This window comes from Balearica regulorum, chromosome 2 (genome assembly GCF_011004875.1).
Source record: "Balearica regulorum gibbericeps isolate bBalReg1 chromosome 2, bBalReg1.pri, whole genome shotgun sequence".
NCBI classification, from domain to species: domain Eukaryota; kingdom Metazoa; phylum Chordata; class Aves; order Gruiformes; family Gruidae; genus Balearica; species Balearica regulorum.
Window position 1 is genome coordinate 153,040,480 of NC_046185.1, and position 20,127 is coordinate 153,060,606.

Below are 20,127 nucleotides of genomic sequence, written 5' to 3' on the forward strand. Positions count from 1 at the left end.
TCAAAATGGTGATGGTCTGCACTGCCCTAAGGGCTGCAGGGCCTCCACGCTGCCCCTCAGCGTAGCCTCTGTGGCTCGTGCCCAGTGAGAGACACCCTACCCACTGGCCGTTTCCCAGACAAACAGCGAGGAAATTAAAACCTACGGCATTTCAACTAGGGATTAGAAGGGATAAAAAATAACCAGACTTCCAGATTAGTACAGACATCACAATGAGGCCACCACCGAACAGTCCAGTGTGTACACAGGGTATGGTAAATAATGGGTGGCAGCAGGTATCCTAACTATGTAAACATTGAGCAAGTTATGCATTGTGGCTGTTTACCTCATTAATGTTTGAGACAGTGAGGGAAGAAGTACTTCTCTGCCAGTCATCAAATGAATACTCCATCTTTGAAAGCGTTTGGCTGTTAATCTGGCACGTCTCCATGTTTCTGTGGAGAACCTCCTTGCCACTGAGCAGGCAGTGGGCACCCTGCCTCTCCTCCCCACACGCTGGGGCGAGCGTGGCCGGCTCCAGCCTCACTCCACTGCAGAGAAGTACAGGAATCATCAAAAACCCAGCTGGGGGTTTTCTGAGAAAAATGATCACTTACATCCAGCTCACAAGCCACTATCAGGCTGGAGAAGGCAACGATTTTGGGACATTAGCACCAGGAGGTGTATCTGAAGCCGCGGTACCCAAAATCCACATAGCTTCATTACAGACATTATTTAGACAGATTTTTAACTGAAGCATAATAGTTATGACAACCAAGAAAACTTGGCCGCTATCATTTAAAGGGGATTTTTTTGGTCAGAAATTATCTGTGCCTGCATTTTCATAGTTATATGCACAAAATTTACAGAAAAAAGAACGTGTGGGAAGAAACAGCCTCTACTGCACACTACCAAGTTTCCGACATGGCAAAAAAAAAAATTACAACATCTATAATAAGATAGAGTGAACATAGTCCCGAACAACTATTAAAAATGACTAACAACTTCTGCAATTTTAATGGCACTTGTTCTTGTTTCCATGACAGAAACATTTACTAGGATTATTAGAAACATGTTGGTACATTGATGAAACACGCTCTCATTTAAAGTGTTATCAAATCTCTGCGAGTTAACGTTTCACTGAGCTCATATCTGCCGCTGATGACCAAGAAGAGTAAAAGATCTCAAGCAGAACTAGGAAAAGGCCATGTCATCCCACCCCATGTGCTCAGACAGACAATTTTTAGCAGAAGGCTCTTCTGCACACAGGGACTAATACAGCTCAAAGGCAAAGCACTGAGCATAAAGATCTGAAGAATACTATTTTCTGTCATTCAGCTAGAAGTATCAAGCTGAATCCCTGAAAACAAATCAAGTATTTGCGTGTTTAAGTAATGAGATGAAATGCCACCAACCCTCCTCGTCCACAGGGGATGCATGGCAGCAAAGTTGCTATGCCCATGACATGGGAGGGCAGGTAGTGTGGCGCTCCACAAAACGATGCGATGCTGTGCCTGACCTTTCACTGGGGGTAGGGCGGAGAATGGTCTGGGAAGCTGCAATGTTTGGGGACTACACAAACCTAACGGCATCCAAACAAGCTCTTTCCAATTACATGAGTGGGGAATAAGAAGCTCCAGCTATCAGCACAACATGCTGAAATTTTCTCATTAGCTCTCAAGGTTAAAGATCACTTTCTGCAGAAAACTCCGGTGTTCCCAGTAGCCAAATAGGGAGTTAGACAATTTAGACTACATTGGAAGTTGTTACTTAAATTGTTTGGATAATGCCCACAATGGGACAATAAAATAGAACATCTGCTGTTCTCCAAGGGGTGACAGACCAACAGACATCTTTAATTCTTCTTCTTTACTAGAAACAGATTATAATAATAACTACATTCCCTTCTTTTATAAAACCATGCCTAATGAGCAGTAGGAGACTAGCTGCTGCTTGAAGCATGTGCAAAATTGACCATTCCTGTCTATCTTTACATGTACTTTATGAAGTCCCTTACAACAACAGGGGGCCCAAATTGTTCTCTTCTGGAAATGTAGAAAATTTTCTATACCTTGAGGAAACTTTGACAACATCTATCTTTTTTTTTTCTTCTTCCCCCCACCCCTTTCTTTTTTTAATCTCCTCCCTTTTATAACTCTCGAAACATGCAGTTACGCTGCATGCTTAATTACATACCTCTCACTCTTTTTTTTTTTTTTATTTCATGTTGCCAAGGCTGAGGAGAATAAAAAATTATTCCTAAAAGTTCAAAACCAAGAGTAAGCAAATAGAAAGAGCCTCAGCTGAAGTTCAAAAAGAAATCTCACTACATGAAAGACAGTTCATGAATTTTTGGATCAATGACTTTTCATGCTTGCAGTTGCCAATTTTCATTATAATTTGTGGTTGGTTCTAGCCCAGAGATGAAGATCATCTTTCTTAGTGGAGAAACAGCTTTAGCCAGAACTAACAGAAGATATTTACTGAAATACTATGGTATATACTTCATGCCAGAATGTGTCAGGTTCCCAGCAGCTAACTTTTCCAAGCTGTCTCCACACCACAAGCCTCCCTCTTCGTCTCATCCTAGAATGTGCTACAACAGTTCCAAATATCTGCATGCAGAAAGGGAACGTGAGGTGGACAATTTTATTTTCCAAAATTACTAATATTTTTTAATTATGATTATTATTAATTTTATACTATTAGGAGCTTTCATTCTGTTTCATTCTTTAAAGCAGATTAAGAAGGTACTTACTGTTCTGTAGCCCAAAATGTATTGATAGATTGAAATGAGAAAAGAAAGAAACAGCCAGTGAATATTACTTGGTCGTCTTCCATTAGCATGACTAATTGGACGCTGTTGCTTGAACATGAGAAATCCCAACAGATTCAAAGGAAAGTCAATAGCCCAGGACAGGATATCCAGGAAAAGCCCTGAAAGTAGTCAGCTGGATAAAAGTAGTCTGCAAAACCCCTCAAAACACACTGCATTTTGCACAGAGCAGAAGAAAAATGTTGTTAAAAATGATCTGGCAACTGAATGCCTCCTCCTGCACCTGACCCCATTAAGTGCCTGGTGCTGCTACTACACACACCTCGGTCTCTCCAAGGCCTCCCTGCAGAAAGATAACAAGTTGACAAAACTTCTGCTGAGGATGGACAGAAGAGAAACCAGGGAAACAAAGGAACTACAGTTCCTCTATCCACGTGAGGCCATGGCCAGGGCTTCGTGCACGTGGGCTGACGGACAGAGTATTCACCTCCCAAGTGCCACGCACCCAGACACAGTCCTGCAGCGTCATGGGTGACAACCTCAGTCAATGAGAAAATATATCTGGGGTAAAAAAGGAACATGGAAGGGTTACTATCCATCCAACTGTCAACATGGGAGATGCAAAGGAGGAGCTACCCTTTCTGGATGAGGGCACACAAGCTGCAGTGTGATGCCACAGTCAGGATGTGAAGGACACCTCTAAGAGCACTACAGTGACCAATACTCTGCGTCCGCAGGCTTCTCCTACCCAGATTGCAGCTGCATATATGTAAGATGCTGCTGTTCTGATCAAAAATAAAAATCACTATAACAACATTTTTTAACTTAAGTCCTTCACAAAGTCTCTGTGAAATGTAATTCAGGTATTCTCCACTCCTCAAAAGTTATCTTGCATAACCACTAAAAGAAAGCCACAGGAGAAGAGAGCCATCTCCTGTACCGATGGAGCTATTTCTTTAACCTACCTGAGAGCAATGGAACAAGTCTTAGTATTGTCAATTTTATCTTACATTAGAATTTAGAAAGCTTTCTGGTATTAAGACCTCCCTAGCACATTGATTTTTCAATCCATGCATCCTTATGAGGTTTGTACACAGCACCTGGACATTCACAGAATAAACACAGGGAAGATGTACAAAGGACTGTGAGTAGAACATCCATAGGCTCTCACAGATCATCAACTTCTCCGCGGTGTGCACCAAGCAGGAAACCACCTCTGGTTTTTGAAGTGCTTAGTTCAAAATCTCAAAGTTAATTCTAAGAAATTGTTCACATGTATTTTACCAAACTACAGTATTTTCACATTAAACATGGTGCTTTTGACTAAAAGCTACTTTACTGTTTAACAAAAGTAACGATCTTAAATTTCATGTAAAATAAGAGAGCAGAAAAATAGCTTATTATTGTTTAGTTACCTATGTTTATGTAATCTCTGAAGGCAGAGTATTTTAACAATTATGTGAGAGCTAGTGTATTTAATATTTCATGAGATGTCAAAAAAATCTACTGCACTAAATAGTATCTAATCTAAGATATTTACTCATCACTACAAATAAAATGGCTATTTAAAATAGGGAACCCTCATGCAGCTGTTATTTTAACCCCAGAACAAAAGTAAATTTGTATTCATACATACACACATTAGTTTTATTTGGGATCTTGTCTGTACAGAAATGGAAACATTATCTGCCATATCATTCACATAAACACTAAAAATATTTCTTAAATGTTTCTGGAACTAAATAGCTTTCTGAGAACAAATTCATTACTTTGTATTTCTTCCCTGGAATTTGTAAAACTATTTTAAAAGTTATTAATTCATGACACAGTTCACTTTTGTGTCTCAGATGAGATTTGGATTTATGTGTTTTTAAAGCATTTGAAAATACTTCCAAAGGACATTTAATACCCTTTCTCTTAGACTCAAAAGTTCAAATTTAGGAGAGGGAAATCTTATCCATTGGTCACACAACACATATGCAAAGTGCAGACCTCCTCAAAAAATTTAAAACGGGAGCCAAGCCTAAGCACATGCGGGTGATCAAGTCTGAATCTGAATAACGGAGGGTGTCCTCCCCTCTTCACAACACAACATTTCTAAGAGAGGGGCTCTTCTTTTTTCATGCAATAGCCAGCAAGAGCAAAGGCCACTTGTGGAGGAACAACTCTTGGACACAGGTCTTACAAAACACGTTGCTGCTGGACAGGAGGGCAGGTTGGGCTGTTCCCGTTCCACGCACAGCATCGAGCACCCCTCACTCACCTCCCCCAGGTTTTAGTGGTTGAAATCTAAGCATTGTTGTACTTTTCATGTGATTATTATGGCAATTCTAATGTAGGACATACTAAAACAAACCAAACAGCTATATCCGCTTTTTCTGAGATTACCAAAACCATTTGCGCAAAGCAAGGCTGCTCACACATTCCTCAGAAGCAATTGGGTTATCTCAAGTACAACTACTGGACTAAAAGCCCTGATCAAGTGTAGTCATTTTTGCTGTTTCCACATAGCCGGAGAGAAAAGTAGTCATCCATCTCCATGAGCTTTGCTGCTCCTCTCCATCAGCAGCACCTCAGCAGGGCTGGGAAGCAGCTACACGGAGAGGAATGGGAGCCAAAATTACCCAACCTGCACTCATTCAGATGTCCACGCTCCTCATTCCTGCTTGGCACAGGGACGGCATTGGGTCTCCTTAGCCCACTAAGGCCAGGAGATGGGGAGAGACAGATCGAGAGACAGAGAGATGATGCTGCTCAGCACATCCATAACCTATAGGCAGGAACACAACATACCCCAGCGGGTCACTGAGTCATGCTGCCGCTGACATCCCCATCAAACAGTCCCTCCCAACACCTCTTTCTGACCACGGAAAGTTTCATCTCTTGTCCCTGTGCACACTCTGTACTTCAGGAAGTCCTGCAATGGAGTCAGAGAGGACAGAAAGCCACCTCTTCAGTAAATGGTACTTCCCGACACCATTCCTGATGGGGTTTACAATTTTATTTCCCTTTTCATTTTACAGCAGAGGAAAAGAGAAGACCTGGACATCACATGCTTTGAATTACACTCTTGTGGAACTCACCTGGAGAGGACTAAAGAAATACAAGTATATAGTATATAATATATATATATAGTATATAATATATAGTATTAAGTTCTTTAATAAAATATATTTTTGCAGATCTTGCTACCAAGAAAAAACAACCTCCCTGGACCCAGACTGGAAGATAAAACTCTCTGCATGAACAAAACAAACACAAAAAATTCTTGGATCAAAATTCACTCAGCAGCATGAGGCTGAAAAAAATTTCCTACTGATTTACTACGTGGCAGTTTGATTGTCTAGCCTTTCCAAACAGCGATCTAACATTAGTGTGAGGACAGAGAGAGGGAAAATTGCTGCCTAAGTGGCAGGTTTGTTATTGTTTGACAATTCTAAAGAGTTCACTAGAAACTTCTAAAAGGAGCATCTCTAATTCCCTGAAATTACTGATAATCAGCCAAGTGAATGGAGAACAATTATGAAGAAAATTGAATGCTTCCAAACGCCAATTTGCTGTATATCCTGAATTAATATTGCATAAGCATTTTTAGTCTCTCTCTGTAAAAGCAAAGGGATAAAAACCTAGGACCACAGGCATTCTTGCACAGCTTTCCTCACAGAATTTTGTATCATCATCATTTTTGCATTTTGTAATCATACTTCGCATTTATGTGGTGGCTTACATTTTTAACCTATTTTTCTTTCACACACACACCCCCCGCCCATCTGTAAGGTAAACCGACTTCTACACTGAAGGTTCAACAATAAGCAGTCACGCCACAACAGCATGAAGCCTCTAATACAGCTAGAGGTATAAGCTGTTTTTTTCCTACTAATTAAGCCAGACCACACTCGAGGCCATTGTTGCAAAACACAGCATCGGGAATTTTTTGTGGTACAGCTACGCCAGCAGTTGGCCATGAAGTACAGTGAAGAGGAGAAATACTCTGGGAAGAAAAGGGCTTAAGATGTCAATTTTTTAGCTAAGCCAAAACAGATGAGTTTCTGTTAAAGGGCCAAGAAAGTGTAAAAAGTTAATGCAGAATTTTAATCAGCCCCAGTTTCCTGGGTAGCAGCTCAGTCACCAGCCAGCCCCGCACGGGAACAAGACCAGCCCTGGCCATGGTGATGGAACCACATACTGTCCACCCTCCTTAGCCCACACACAGAGAGCTGAATCCAAAAAAAAAAATGCAAAAAATCTTTACAGCAAATTTTCTCCTTTTTCTCCTAAATACAAACAAAAAAAAAATGTAGAAATAAACCACAAAAACCCCACACTCTCCACCTACAAACAAAACAGAGTATGGATGAACACGAAAGCAGGTGCTGGAGAGTTTGCAGAAGAAAAGGATATTACAGCAGTGCAGCAAAAAAAAGACAGCCTACAGATGGGACGACTACAGAACTGTCTGGAATGGACACCATAAACAGGGAGACAGTCTGCAGCTAGGAAAACTGCACGAGAAAAGAAATGTTAAGAAAACAAATACAGAAGAATGTTAAATGAGAAAAGCAGAAGTCCAAGTATGTGAAGAATCACTCGCTATACACACTGCAGCACTACGGCGAGACTCCAAACAAGCCTCATAACTCAAATCCTGAAGACACCCTGTGATCATCCTGTCAAACACCTATATAAGCCCAGGTACACCGTGCAATAATGTCTGCATTTAGTCTTTTAACTTCTGTTGGAAATACAGAAAAATATTGACTTTAATTTCAAGACTTCAGGAGACAGAGAATCCATCAAAGCCCCAGGACTGTCATTTTTAAAGCTCTACAATTCAGTGAATGTCTTCTACGTCTGATACATCCACAGTTTGTGTTCCAGGAAAGGTAATTCAAAATGTCATCATGCACTTACACAAATCTAAGATTACACACAATACCATTTTTCATTTTGTGATTAACACTTGAGAAATAACAAAAGTATAATCATGTGGGATTATCCTTCCTTTTCATGTCTTATACTTTTTTTTGCAATTTCTGGCATGGACCAGGTCTCAGATTCTACAGATAGTTTTGCAAGAAAGAATGGGAGAGGGGGAGAGCAGCAGAAACCTACTCACTTCTCTCTCATAATCATATATCATTTACATGGCTCCTCGGGTAATTGTTTATGTGGCAAAGTAACATCAAGGAAACAGTTATGTATTTTAATTTGTCCCCAGAGAGGTAAGAATCCCTGCCACTAGCTCTTTTTCTTCTTTTCTCCTAATCCATGCTTCTTTGTTCTTTAATTCTTCATGCCTTCTCTTTCCCTTTCTCCCTCTGTTTCTGATCATGGGCTGATATGAAGTGGTTGTCTCCTTTCTAAAATTTCCATAAGGCATCAAGTTAACCCAGCTGCACTGGGTTCTCAGTCTGGAAGTCAGCAAATGGAAACAGAAGGAAGGAGCACCAAGTCACCAGGTAACCTTCTCCCAAGTTAAAGCCTCGTCCCTGTCACACAGGCTGAGCATCTCACATTCTGCAGCTTGATAACTACAGACAGAAAGCACAGAGCACATGAAGAGCCTTAATCAGCAGCCCTACCTTTGACATTTCCTCACTTTCATTGTTAAAAATGACCCTTCAGGTGTCTTAAATGACAGAAAAAATAGTGGGGGAAAAAAATCAAGTAAGGAAACAGAACAAACAATTTATATTGCAGTACAAATGAAAAAAGTAAGAAAATAGTTACAGCTAAAATGAAACAAATACATTTAATGTGGCTGGTCAAGGTGAAAATTAATCTCCAAATTAAGCACATGTATCCATGAGTGAAAATCACCATCCATTTTGCTAAAACTATCACTTTAAGATCGAGAATTTTTTCCAAGGTAAGATCAAGCAAACACCGTATTTTCTTTACATGTTACATATGCCACACTCTTAAAGAAAAAAAAAAAAAAGAGGAAAAGTGAAGAAAAAACACAAGTACAGCTTTCCTTCCCAAACCCATCACTTATTATACAGCATAAGATGCATTATTGGATTTAATTACTTATTACATGTACTAAATTCTGGAAAACATGTGGTCAATGAAATGCCTTCCTCCCACAGAGGTCTGAAACTCCTTTCTGATGAAATTCTTACTATGTACCAATCTTATCTGCTCTCATACAGAAAGCACTGAAAAATCTCCTGTCCTAGAACTCAAGACATCTGCCAGATCTGTGAGGCATAAAGTAAAGAAAAACACAACATTGACTCACAAGGACTCAATGCCTGTTAAACACGATAGGATTTGCAGAAAAACCTTGAAAGCACATGTACTCGGAAAATATTTAAAATATCTAGTGAAACCTGGATGGAGAGGGGAGAATACAAGCCCATAACATGAGAACAAATTCAAATACTTAATTAAAAATATTTTTCATCCTTAGTATAATATTCCAACTTTGAAAAAGAAAAATGGAAATGGAGCAAAATCCTAGCCCTGGGAGAATTCAGAAACCGAAGCCAGTACATGGCACGTACAGCACAGCACAAATTGCTCAGTATGAGTGAAGCTGATGTACTGCCTAGAGGGTTTGAGGAGTAATTTAATATTCAATACAGCCCATAATAGGAATCCCATGCAAAGAATTCCCATGCAAAATCATTCTGGTAAAATGCAGAATGAAGTAAGACTCCTAGAAGCTTGCTTATACACCAGCAGTCACACCAGGTAAACAGCACATAAATATCAGTAAAATAGCACATAAAAATCAGTATTACAATACTACCCTCAACTCACGGCTATTGAGAACTTTAAGAAAAGTCTAATAGAAAAGCGCAAATGAGTTTAACATGTGCACGCACCATGCTCCTCCTCAAGCTCATCCCGCTAGGCGCCCACCTGGGCAGCTGCAATGAGAAGACTGCGGGGTCTGAGCCTGGCAAAGTGCCTGCTGCCCTGAGCACCGCTGCCCTGCCCGGAGCAGGGACACGCTCCCGGGCACAGCCGCCCTCCTGCCCCGCAGCAAACCCACTGCCTGCACCTTCAGGAATGCAATGCTCGCTCCTGGAGCCACCCAGGACATGGCTCAAGTGTGCACTTTTTTTGGTACGCTCATCTTCCGTGGGCTTTCTGGATTTGCTGCCACCACAACTTACTACTGCATAGATGAACTGCCAACAGACACACACGGTTTAGGATAAACTCTTCAGCTAACACAAGAAATATGCAGACAAAGCTATAATAAACATCTATGCATATTCGTAGCTACGGTTTCAGTGAAGCTTTTTCACCCTTCTCTTTTTGGGGGCTAGGTTTTCAAACAGTTCTGTTTTCTCCTTCTTCCCTCCTTTACTGTTCACACGTGGCCTCTCCTCCTCCTCCCCTTCCTCCTCCGGCTCCTGGAGACAACCCTGCTCACCACGGAGCCAGCGCTCTGGCAAGGACCCTCTCCCTGAGCCTTCAGCTACGCGTCCCGCACCCCTGGTCACTGCCAAAGTGCAAACTAGAAATACTATCTCAGCACCAGCAATAGCTAGAGACAGATTTCCCCCTGCCCTTGTAGGTGGATGAAGTGAAAAACACTTATTTCACTGTAATGTTACCCTTTGAGCAACACAGCAAAGAACTACGGGAAAGCAGGATTACAAGAAGACTTTGTCCACTTATGTTTTATTACTGTAAAGGTGAACTTAAAACAGAGGTAGAGGTAAATCATCTGCATGTACAATACTCACAGAAATATTGCCTCCTATGTCAAACTAGAGCAGTAACTTTACTCATTCACTTAATGGATATTTCTGACGGATAAACGTCATGCAGTTCATTTGAAAAAGCAGTTCCATAATTTTTTCACCACAGCACTTGTAGTAAGCCCTTCATTTTTATTTATTTCTCCATGAGTAAAGAGCCCAAGTAAAATTTTAAATAAAACATGAAGAGACTTCACTATGCAAGACCCTTCAGACGAAAATCATCGTGAAAGTCAGGCAGTGCTTGACCTAAAATCCCTCTGTCATCTAATGAAGGTCTTAAACATCAGAGCTTAAAACGAGTTGGAATAGAAGAAGTTAACGTCATTTTTATATTTGGTGGAGAAAGGTTTCATATGGAGAAAACATTTCTGAGGTTTTGGTTCCAAAAAGCCCAAAAGCAGAGAGATCAAAAGATAACTTACCAAAAATACTGGAAATACTAATTTGTATATCGTATAGTGCTGGTTAACAGGGCAGGGTTTCTCTTCATTCTCTGACTTATCAGAAACTGGTGACCATAATTTTATTCTTTTATAATCCACTAAAAATGAACTGCTAGCATTACTTCACATGTTATTTCATTTGAAACAGTCTAGGTAGTTCTTGCTCACCGTTATTCTCTCTGCAAACCTGCAACAGCACTTACTTTAATAGCCTATATTCGAGAGGTGGCTCTTTTCCCCAGCCCCCATTCAGAGGCTGGGCACGCATACAGAGAGCTTTCCTCTTCCATCCCACGGGGAGCCAGGATACCCCGAAAAGGGGTAAGGGCAGGTTGGCCCTAACACCCAGACAGTGCACGGTGTGCGAGGGAATGGGGTACAGAGCGGTAAAGACAAGTCCTTCAGTGCTCATTAACTCCATGTCATGCTTGCTCCCCATATTTAGGCTGGCTTTTCAGTGCCACATGTCATGACTTGTTACGCTTCAAGGTCTGAGAACGTGTGGCAAGAAAAAGTACAGCTGCCTCTCTGCAGAGGTTTACCCATTTGGGAGTAGTACCGCATAAATTGACTAGACACCAGTGTCAGACCCAAGGCAGATGACACTGTTGGTTTAACCATAAAATTTTATGGAAGTTTCTCAAACCCAGTTTTGTGCTGAAGAAAGTTAACGTGGGACTATCTGCATTCATGGCATACTGTCTACGACCCAAATATAGTTCCCAAGCATAGTTATGACTGCGTAGGAACTTCCTGGGGCCAAGTAAAATTGCTCTGTGGGTCCAACTGACAATCCATTGCATTTATACAGTGTTACTTAGCCTTTCTCTTCCAAATATACAAATGAGGATTTGTAAGGCAACAATGGCAACATCGTAGTTCATTAAAAGGAGTACTCCATCTGATCCTGAAATAGGCCGTAAAACAGGTCACCTAAAGGTGTCCATTCCTCTCCAGGAATGAGAAACCGGGCTGCCTCGAGTATTGAGCTCAGGTGCAGAACCATCGTTCATTGTGTCTGCTTTGAATCAACTGTTGCCCAGTAATAGCTAAAAGAGTCCCAATTTTACTTCCGGTTGCAAACAGTGCTGTACAGGGAGCTGATTCAAATCCAGCCCCTCGGGATAAGGTTTGAATGGTTGATCAAAGTTTGCTTTGAGAAGCCTAGTCCCTGACTCATTTACAGAATTTTCAGAAGCTAACACAATAGCTTGGTGTTGCCGTCTTTGTACAGCCCTTTACTGTATGTGTGCAAGTAGTAGTACGAATATTTTATCTTAACCTAAGAGCCACTTTCTGCTTTTGTTTGTAAATCCACATGGTCCCCAACTCCCTTCCCACACATGCAATCACTTCCAGTTTCTATAAATCCAAAAATGTTGACAGAATTAATTACCTAAATCCATAACGAAAGCAAGAAACACAGACCTGGAACACAGCCCAAGTTCACATTCAACTCCAACCCCAAACAGCCGAGCTCTGGCATCAGCCTGGGTGGTGAAAGCCACCCCAATAAGGTGGCCACTGCATCACAGAGGGGGACCTCATCTGCCCCCGCAGAGTCACAGAGGGGGAGACGAGGGGACCCTGCCTGTGGACCAGTTGGGGACACTGAGCCGCGCTGAGCTGAGCTGAGCCATCCCAGCATGAGAGTAGGCGATGCGCTCAGGCCTCGTCTCAGCTCAGACTGGGCTCATGGGCTCAAGCCAGGCTTGTCGCCTCCATGGCACCCACCGCTATTGAGGGCCAAAATCTCTGGGGAAAAGTTCTTTTAAATAGATACACTTGATTCTCATCCTAAATGCTTTATCTGCCCCTAACATGAACCGACAGCATTTCTGAACATGGAGCTCATCTTACTTATACAATGCATTTAAGATTTACAACAAGAGGTGGGTGGGAGAAAGAACAAATTTTATCTTTTTAAAAGTATGAAACAAGGCAATAAATTAATGGAAAGTTATTTCTCATCCACTCCTTTATTTATGTATCATCTTTCAGTCCTTTTCAGCACATGAGAAAGTAAATAAAAAACAAACTAAAAATCAAGTCTATTCAACCAGCAGCCATCTGTCCCTGTTTCATCCCCCTCAAAAGAACATGTCAAAAGACACAGAATTTAAAGCAACTTTTCCCAGTAATCACCAAAAGAGATGGTCTATCTCCAAAACAAATCGCCATCTGAAAAAAGAGTTCACGTGCTGCAAATGCAACAAAGAAGGGAGCAAGAAGATCCCTTGTGAATTGAGAACAAAAGCAAGCAACAATGTTCTCACTGAAGTACAAGTTCAGCCTAATTAAGGATATACTTTAAGTATAACATCTCAAAGTCTTGCGCTTGTGGGCAAAAACAGCCACATGCTTCTTTGCTTAGGGGGAAGGAGGCGGAAATGCACTAGCTGTTGCATTGAACACAGGGTAACCCTGCAGACAGCACAGCACAGAGCCCTCAGCAGCACAACGCTCTACTAGCCCTACAACACCCTTCCTGTAAGATCATCCCACTTAGGACCAAGCGAATAATTAAGTACATTTGACAAACTCCGCATCCTCTCCTGCTGGCAAATTGTCTGCGAGTAATTTATGTCAGTAGTCCACCCCCCCAGAGACCAATGCTGTTGCCTCAAAGTGAAGCAAAAAGCAACCTGGATACCAGTTACTCTCACAGACTGCTAATTCTGGGTATTAAGGATGCTTTGAAGCATATTTTTTATCACATTTCAGAATAAGTACCTATAAATATTACACAAGGTTTTTAGAAACTGTTGGATAAAAAAAAAGTGTAATACATACACATGCCTCCATCACGTAAAGCATTTCACAGGGCAGTTGTCTGTACCATGAAAAAGCATTCCATATTCATTTCAGATTCATGTTCCCTTACCTTCACTCTGCTCCTTCTTGTTTCCTTACAATGAAATAACAAGAAATAGAAGTGTAATCAAGAAATTATCTATAAAAAGAGTTATTGCACTTACTGATACATGTGTCATGACAAACTCTTTCAATAAAAAAATTGCTTTATCCCAACAGGATTAAACCCATGATACCACAATACTATGGACTTGTGCAGCTACTCTGTAATGTTTGATTGGATAAAATGGCGTAACATTTTGGTATACATAAAAATACAGTTCCATTCAGGAAAAAGTTACCTTTCATTTGAAGAAGGGGAAAATAAAACCCAGCAACACCACCACCAGCAGCACGTATGCATATCGAAACATTCTCAGAATACAGCTGTGATTTCCATAATAGCTTCTTGTTCAAGTGATCATTAAATCTATTTAAGATGTCAGATTTAGACTAATATCAAAACCTGACTTCTTAAACTATTCAAATTCAATACTTCACATCCTCATAACCCTTCCTTATTATCTCTCTTGTACTACATTCTGTACCTATGGTACAAAATACCACCAGGTATCAGATACAATACCATATTATTATTACTCCCTGTTATCAGTACTCAAAGATAGAAGCCCTCACCATATGGAATGACATCTTGAAATGCCCCATGATTACTTACGTTTCCTTTAGAGAATCCAGTCAGTTCTAAAATTCTTTACTTTATTGGTTTGAGGGATTTTTTTAATCCTGCGAGAGCTACAGTATTTTGCTTGATGGTATACTGAGAAGATTGAAGATATTAAAGGTTAATTTAGAAACTTAAGCAGTTTAAAATCCATTTGTTTTTACAAACGTGTCACGGCCTCATCAAAAACACATGGTTTTTAAACTGCTCAACAATCCCAAATTAACAGCAGAGCACTACACTTGGAGAAAACACCAACTGGAGATCACTCAAGTCAGAACTGTGCTGTAGAAAGAACAAATTTAGTCTCATGGAAGAAAGTAGCACCTGGTACTGATTTTTTGATTCAATAACTCTGGCTTTAAAACAATCACATCCTTGATAGAGCTACAGGGATAAATGTGATAAGAATTCCTGAATGGCAAGAGCACCAGAATGTGAGGAAACAGACTTTGTTAATTCTTCTCCTCAAATTCAAATGCACGAGAAACCTCCCTTATTCAGCTGCCAACAGCTCAGTGCAAGCCTCAGTTCGAGGTTCTTTTCATATTATCCGACATGATAAATGAAACATCTGAGAGCCTGGCAAGGAAGTAAAAGTGAGAATGATGGCTAGGAAATCTTTTGGAATTCACTCCTGGAACTGCACGGGAACGATGGGCACCTGAACCCTGGCTGGTCACTGATGAAGGTTCCTGACTGAGGAGACTCATTGTGGAAAGCTGACGTGGCCCAAAGCACAGTGGAGCTAGTGGAAAACCTCCCACTGACTTTAACAAGCATTCCCTGTAAAGCCATAATCTTTCATTATAAATGTGGATGACTTTCTCTACATTTTGTAAGCAGCTATTTAACCCTAGAGATAACTCCATCTGATAAAGCTCCAAACATCTGGATTTTGATGAACTCATCTTTCTCTTCCTCCCTCTTCTAATCTCTTGCTTCCTTAGTTCTTCAACACTTGAAAATGACTTTATTTCCATATATAAAGCTGACTCACAGCTGAATAAGAAGTCAGAGATACAAACAAGAATTTAAAAGTTTCTAATGGCCATATGTGGGAAAGAGTGCTGAAACATCATCATTTCTGAAACCAGAACAAATATGAACTCACCTCTGCAGTTCTTTGCCAACATACTAACATGCAGGGCTGCAAACCTTTAAACAAAGGCACTTAGAAATATTAACAAATTAATTCTCAGAATATGCATTTGGGACTCTAGATAAATACTTGTATCAAATCAGTGAAGTGTCATATTTAAAACAGCACTTTTAAAGTACTTGGAATTCACACGCTTATTTATGCACTCACACCTTTAACTGGTTTGCTTAGTATTACATTTTTTTGAACACTCAAATTGTCAGATGCTAAGAAAAGACACGCACATATTCACAATGGACGCAAGAAGTAGATCGCCCATGGTTACAATACAACCCAATGTTCTTAGCCAGGAACGGGACAAATTAATTTTTTCTTTCTAGACGCAGTGACTGTGCACATCTCACCAATTTCAAAACAGTTTATAAATGTATGAAGTGAATGCTGAACTGAAATCTTGACATCCAAAGTGCTTGAAACTCCATCTTAGTTTTTTATGCAATACTCTATATTCCAGTTCAAATTTATTAAAATACTGAACAGTTCTTACCCTAAGAGCCCTCAGGGACTACACTTGACATGTCCTACTAATTTGCCAGCGAACTACTAAAAACTACTCAGAAAGCACAGAGAGAGCCACAAACTCAAAGGCAAGCAACGTCATGAACTTTAATATATCAGTGAATTCCCAATGAAAGTCTGCATGCATGCTCTTACCTGTGAGGAATAAACTTGTGCTTATTGCAAGGTAAGGACACACATGAACACAGGGAACTTCAGAGCAGCAGCCATGCTGCTGGGTAAACAACGACGTGAAGCTGCAGCAAGTTCTTTGCTCCTCTGCAGTTTTAGCACATCCTCACAGCCAGCTGTACACTCGCTTCATAATATTCTCATCTAGACCTTTTTTTTTTTTTCCCATAGCCTACTTCTGTGCGTAGAATGTGAAATCGATGCAGAGAGTCCTTTAAAATATACGATACAGATCACTTGAGCAAATACATCACTGGAGTGCACCATTTCCAGCTAGCTCTTAGTAATCTCTTAGACTCCTCCGACCAGCGTTTTGGGGAGATTCTCACCCTCCAACCTTTAGGAGAACCCTATATTACCCCATATGTCATTTTTAAGGAGCTGACATGCCTATCACACACATCCTGAAAACAACAGCAGCAGTCTTGTAAAAGGTATGGTCAGCTCATCTGGGTCACACTGGCACAAACTAGTACAACACTAAACCATGCTGGGACGCTGTACGTGTACAATATGCTTACACAACTGACTGCTAAATATTTCACTATGAACATAATTTGCTTTTACAAATAATAGCTTCAAGAAACAAACACTTTAATTTTATCAATTATATTTGGAGTCACAGTTACTTCGGAGGTTGGACAAGATCCCTTTGGTCATTTGGCCCAACCCCACCACCCAAAACAGGACCAGCTAGATCAGGCTGCCCAGGGCCATGTTCAGCCAAGTTCTGTCCATCTCCAAGGAAGGAGATGCCACAACTTCTCTGAGCAGTCTGTTTCACTCTCAAGGTGAGAATTGTTTTCCTAACATCTAACTGGCATTTGCCTTGTTGCAACTTGTGTTTGTTGCCTCCAGCAATAATGTGCCCATGTGAGAAGAGTCCGGCTTCATCTTCTCAATAATCTCCCATTAAACAGCTAAAGAAAGAAAGATTTCCCAGTCCCTTTTCTATCCTCTACTTTGACCAGAAAAAACAAAACAAAACAAAAACCAACCAACCAAAAAAAATCAAACAAAAAAACCCCCACCAAAATCAGTCCTTTAAACCTCTCAATATATTTTCCAAATAATGTTATATATTAAAAATGCTTTTTAACTGTAACTGCTGAAACATTCTGAGAGACTTGTAACATATAATCACACCAAGAGCAAGAACTAAGACCACCCTTGGTTATTTAACAGAGCTAAATAACTTAAAAGGAAAACTAGACAAAGAGATGACCCCTTTTCACAATTTCTCATGTAGCTGAAAAGGGATTTTATTTACAATATTTAAATGCAGTACTGTGAAACAAACAACTTGGTTCACAGGCAGTGCACCCACTGCTGAACTGTCACTGCCTGACATCCTGTCTTATCTGCCAAATTGCTCATTAGGTTTGGCAATTTTCACCTGCGCCTCCAGTTTATATTTCAGCAGGGAATAAACATCAGTCTGCTTTAACAATCTTCTGCAGTGAGCTTCCAACCTCTTCTCAGAAAGCATGCAGGCACACACAAAAAAACGCCTTGCATACTGTATGCTTAGAAAAAAAACGCAGCTCAACTGATGAAATACAGCAAGAAGAAGTTTAACTTGGGTAACAGAAAAGCACTAAAAGAGAACAAGCTAGATAAGAAACATAAATAAATCAACCGCTTGTATCGATGAATTGTGTTTTCACATTGCAAAACAACATAGGGGGTACAGGCCAGCCTCATTTTTGTTTCCACATTTAGATAGGAAGATTCAATTTGACACAACCCCCTCATGTGCAAAGTACAGGCTGTGTTTGTGCATGGGAAAAGAGGGAATCCAGATGAATATTACTTTTCCAGCTGGACCTGATCTAGCTAACCTTTCCCTTGCTGGGAGAGGAGAGATGGCGTGATCTATAAACAAACAAAAGGGGTAGCATGGCAACCAGAACAAAGAGAGGAAAATCTCAGCAGGCCCTTAAGTCCCAACCTAATGCGCTGAGATGCTGCCTCCGAACGGAGACCGCCCCGTACCCCTTGGGTGCAGGTGAGCGGTAGCAGAATGGCACAAAGCTACGCTTCTGCGAGCAAACCGCTGAGAAACAGAGCCCAGCTTGTGAGCAAAAAGCACCAGAGATATAAAACAAAATGTCTAAAATGCTATAAACCAATTTCAGACGGAATACTGTTTTTCATTTGTTAGAAGTAAAATATTCACCGCCAACCCTGCAATTAGCTAGAAAATTACAATAATTACAGCAATTTTGTATCCCATCTCCAATCCAATTAATAGATATATGACCTTGTCAACATGTAATAATCAGGATCTGCATCTACCACAAAACTGGATGGGTTTTATTTGCTGAATAGAACTTACACAGTAAGAAGATAATTATTTGAAATACTGAGAATACCATTTGTATGCTATGCTTCACTTCACAAGTTATAAAGGAAATACAATAGGGATATTATTTCCATTTTCAATGTATATTTAAATGAAAGTCTTGAAATAGGTATGTTTAATATGGGATAATATTACCGGACTGGGATTCTAAGCCTGTGGTTTGGAACATTTAAAACCAAAATATATGAAATTCTCAACATTAAAAAAAAAAGAATTAGCTAGGTAGAACATCTCTGATTTGTGATATTTATGACAAATTGTTTCACCCATTTTATTTTTGCATGCTTTTACAAAGAGTGTCAAAAGAGCTGTAATTCTTACCAACAGTTTTTAAAGTCTTCTGCATTTCTATAGACCTTTCTATTATAGGGTCTCAAAGCACTTTTTGGTCATTTTAGCAATCAGTGAACTACCTAAGTATTCCATATATTTTCCAGAATGACACCAAAGATAAGTGAGCTGTCCAATATATCATTGAATTTTATCTGCACTATATGATTTTGATGCACTAACATCAATGTACTGTATAATAGACCAGATAATCACACTAAGGAGAAAATGTCTATCTATTTGTCTGCTCTAACCCCCCCTAAATTGAGAACCCAGGAGGACAGCTTTTTGGCTTATGAATGGAAATGAGAGATGCATTTAGCAGTGGCATACCCTAGTGACAGCAAAACAGAAGGGTCCTGAAATTCCATGATACTTGTTTATTCTGCTATTAATCCTTTCCCTAATTTAATTCTGTGTTGTAATGAAGCATACATATAGCTTGAAAAGATATATGTTCAAGTCTACTTAAGCTAATTGTTAAATGTTGTTCTCTTAATTTTACAGAAAACACTCTGGTGCAGAACCCCTCAAACTTAATAGAGAGTTGTAACTTTTCCATTTGTGTTTTACCTGATTACTTAAACACAGATTTTATCCACTAAAAGAACACCCACAGAAGAGTAATCTCTTGGGAATTATGAATAGTTGTTTAAAACACTGTATCTGTAGAATATCAAAAGACTGACTGATAATGACATCTGCCAAGAATTCTCTGGAATGAGGTCACTACTTCAAAACTTCATTAAGCAAAATGATAGACCTTACAGTAAGAGGGGCACAATGCTTTATCGAACACTGTCTTGTTTGCATGGTACTTTTAACAATGAAAATTAGTAAATTTCATTGGGTGATTTTTCTTCTTAATAAGGTGAAATATTCAAATATCCTGCCTAAGAACTGCGATATATAATTCCTACTTCATGGTTTTGCAATGAACCTTCCCCATGTTGAAATAAACAAAATAAAGGGATGTTCCTGGCTATGGTTTCTGTTTTTTAAAGTGTATTTTTGCAACACAGTAAATGCACATATCAACAGATGTTTTTACGGAAAGGTGACAAGCATAGCCTAGCAACATTGACAGGTTCAGTAGAAAGTGCTCTTATCTTTAGGGGGTTTT

At 40.1% G+C, this 20,127-nt stretch overlaps 1 protein-coding gene across 18 annotated transcripts in view; it reads right to left on the reverse strand.

The window, feature by feature from the left end:
* Positions 1-20,127, reverse strand: part of PARD3 (par-3 family cell polarity regulator) — a 463,724-nt gene that overhangs the window by 286,558 nt on the left and 157,039 nt on the right. The window lies entirely within an intron of this gene.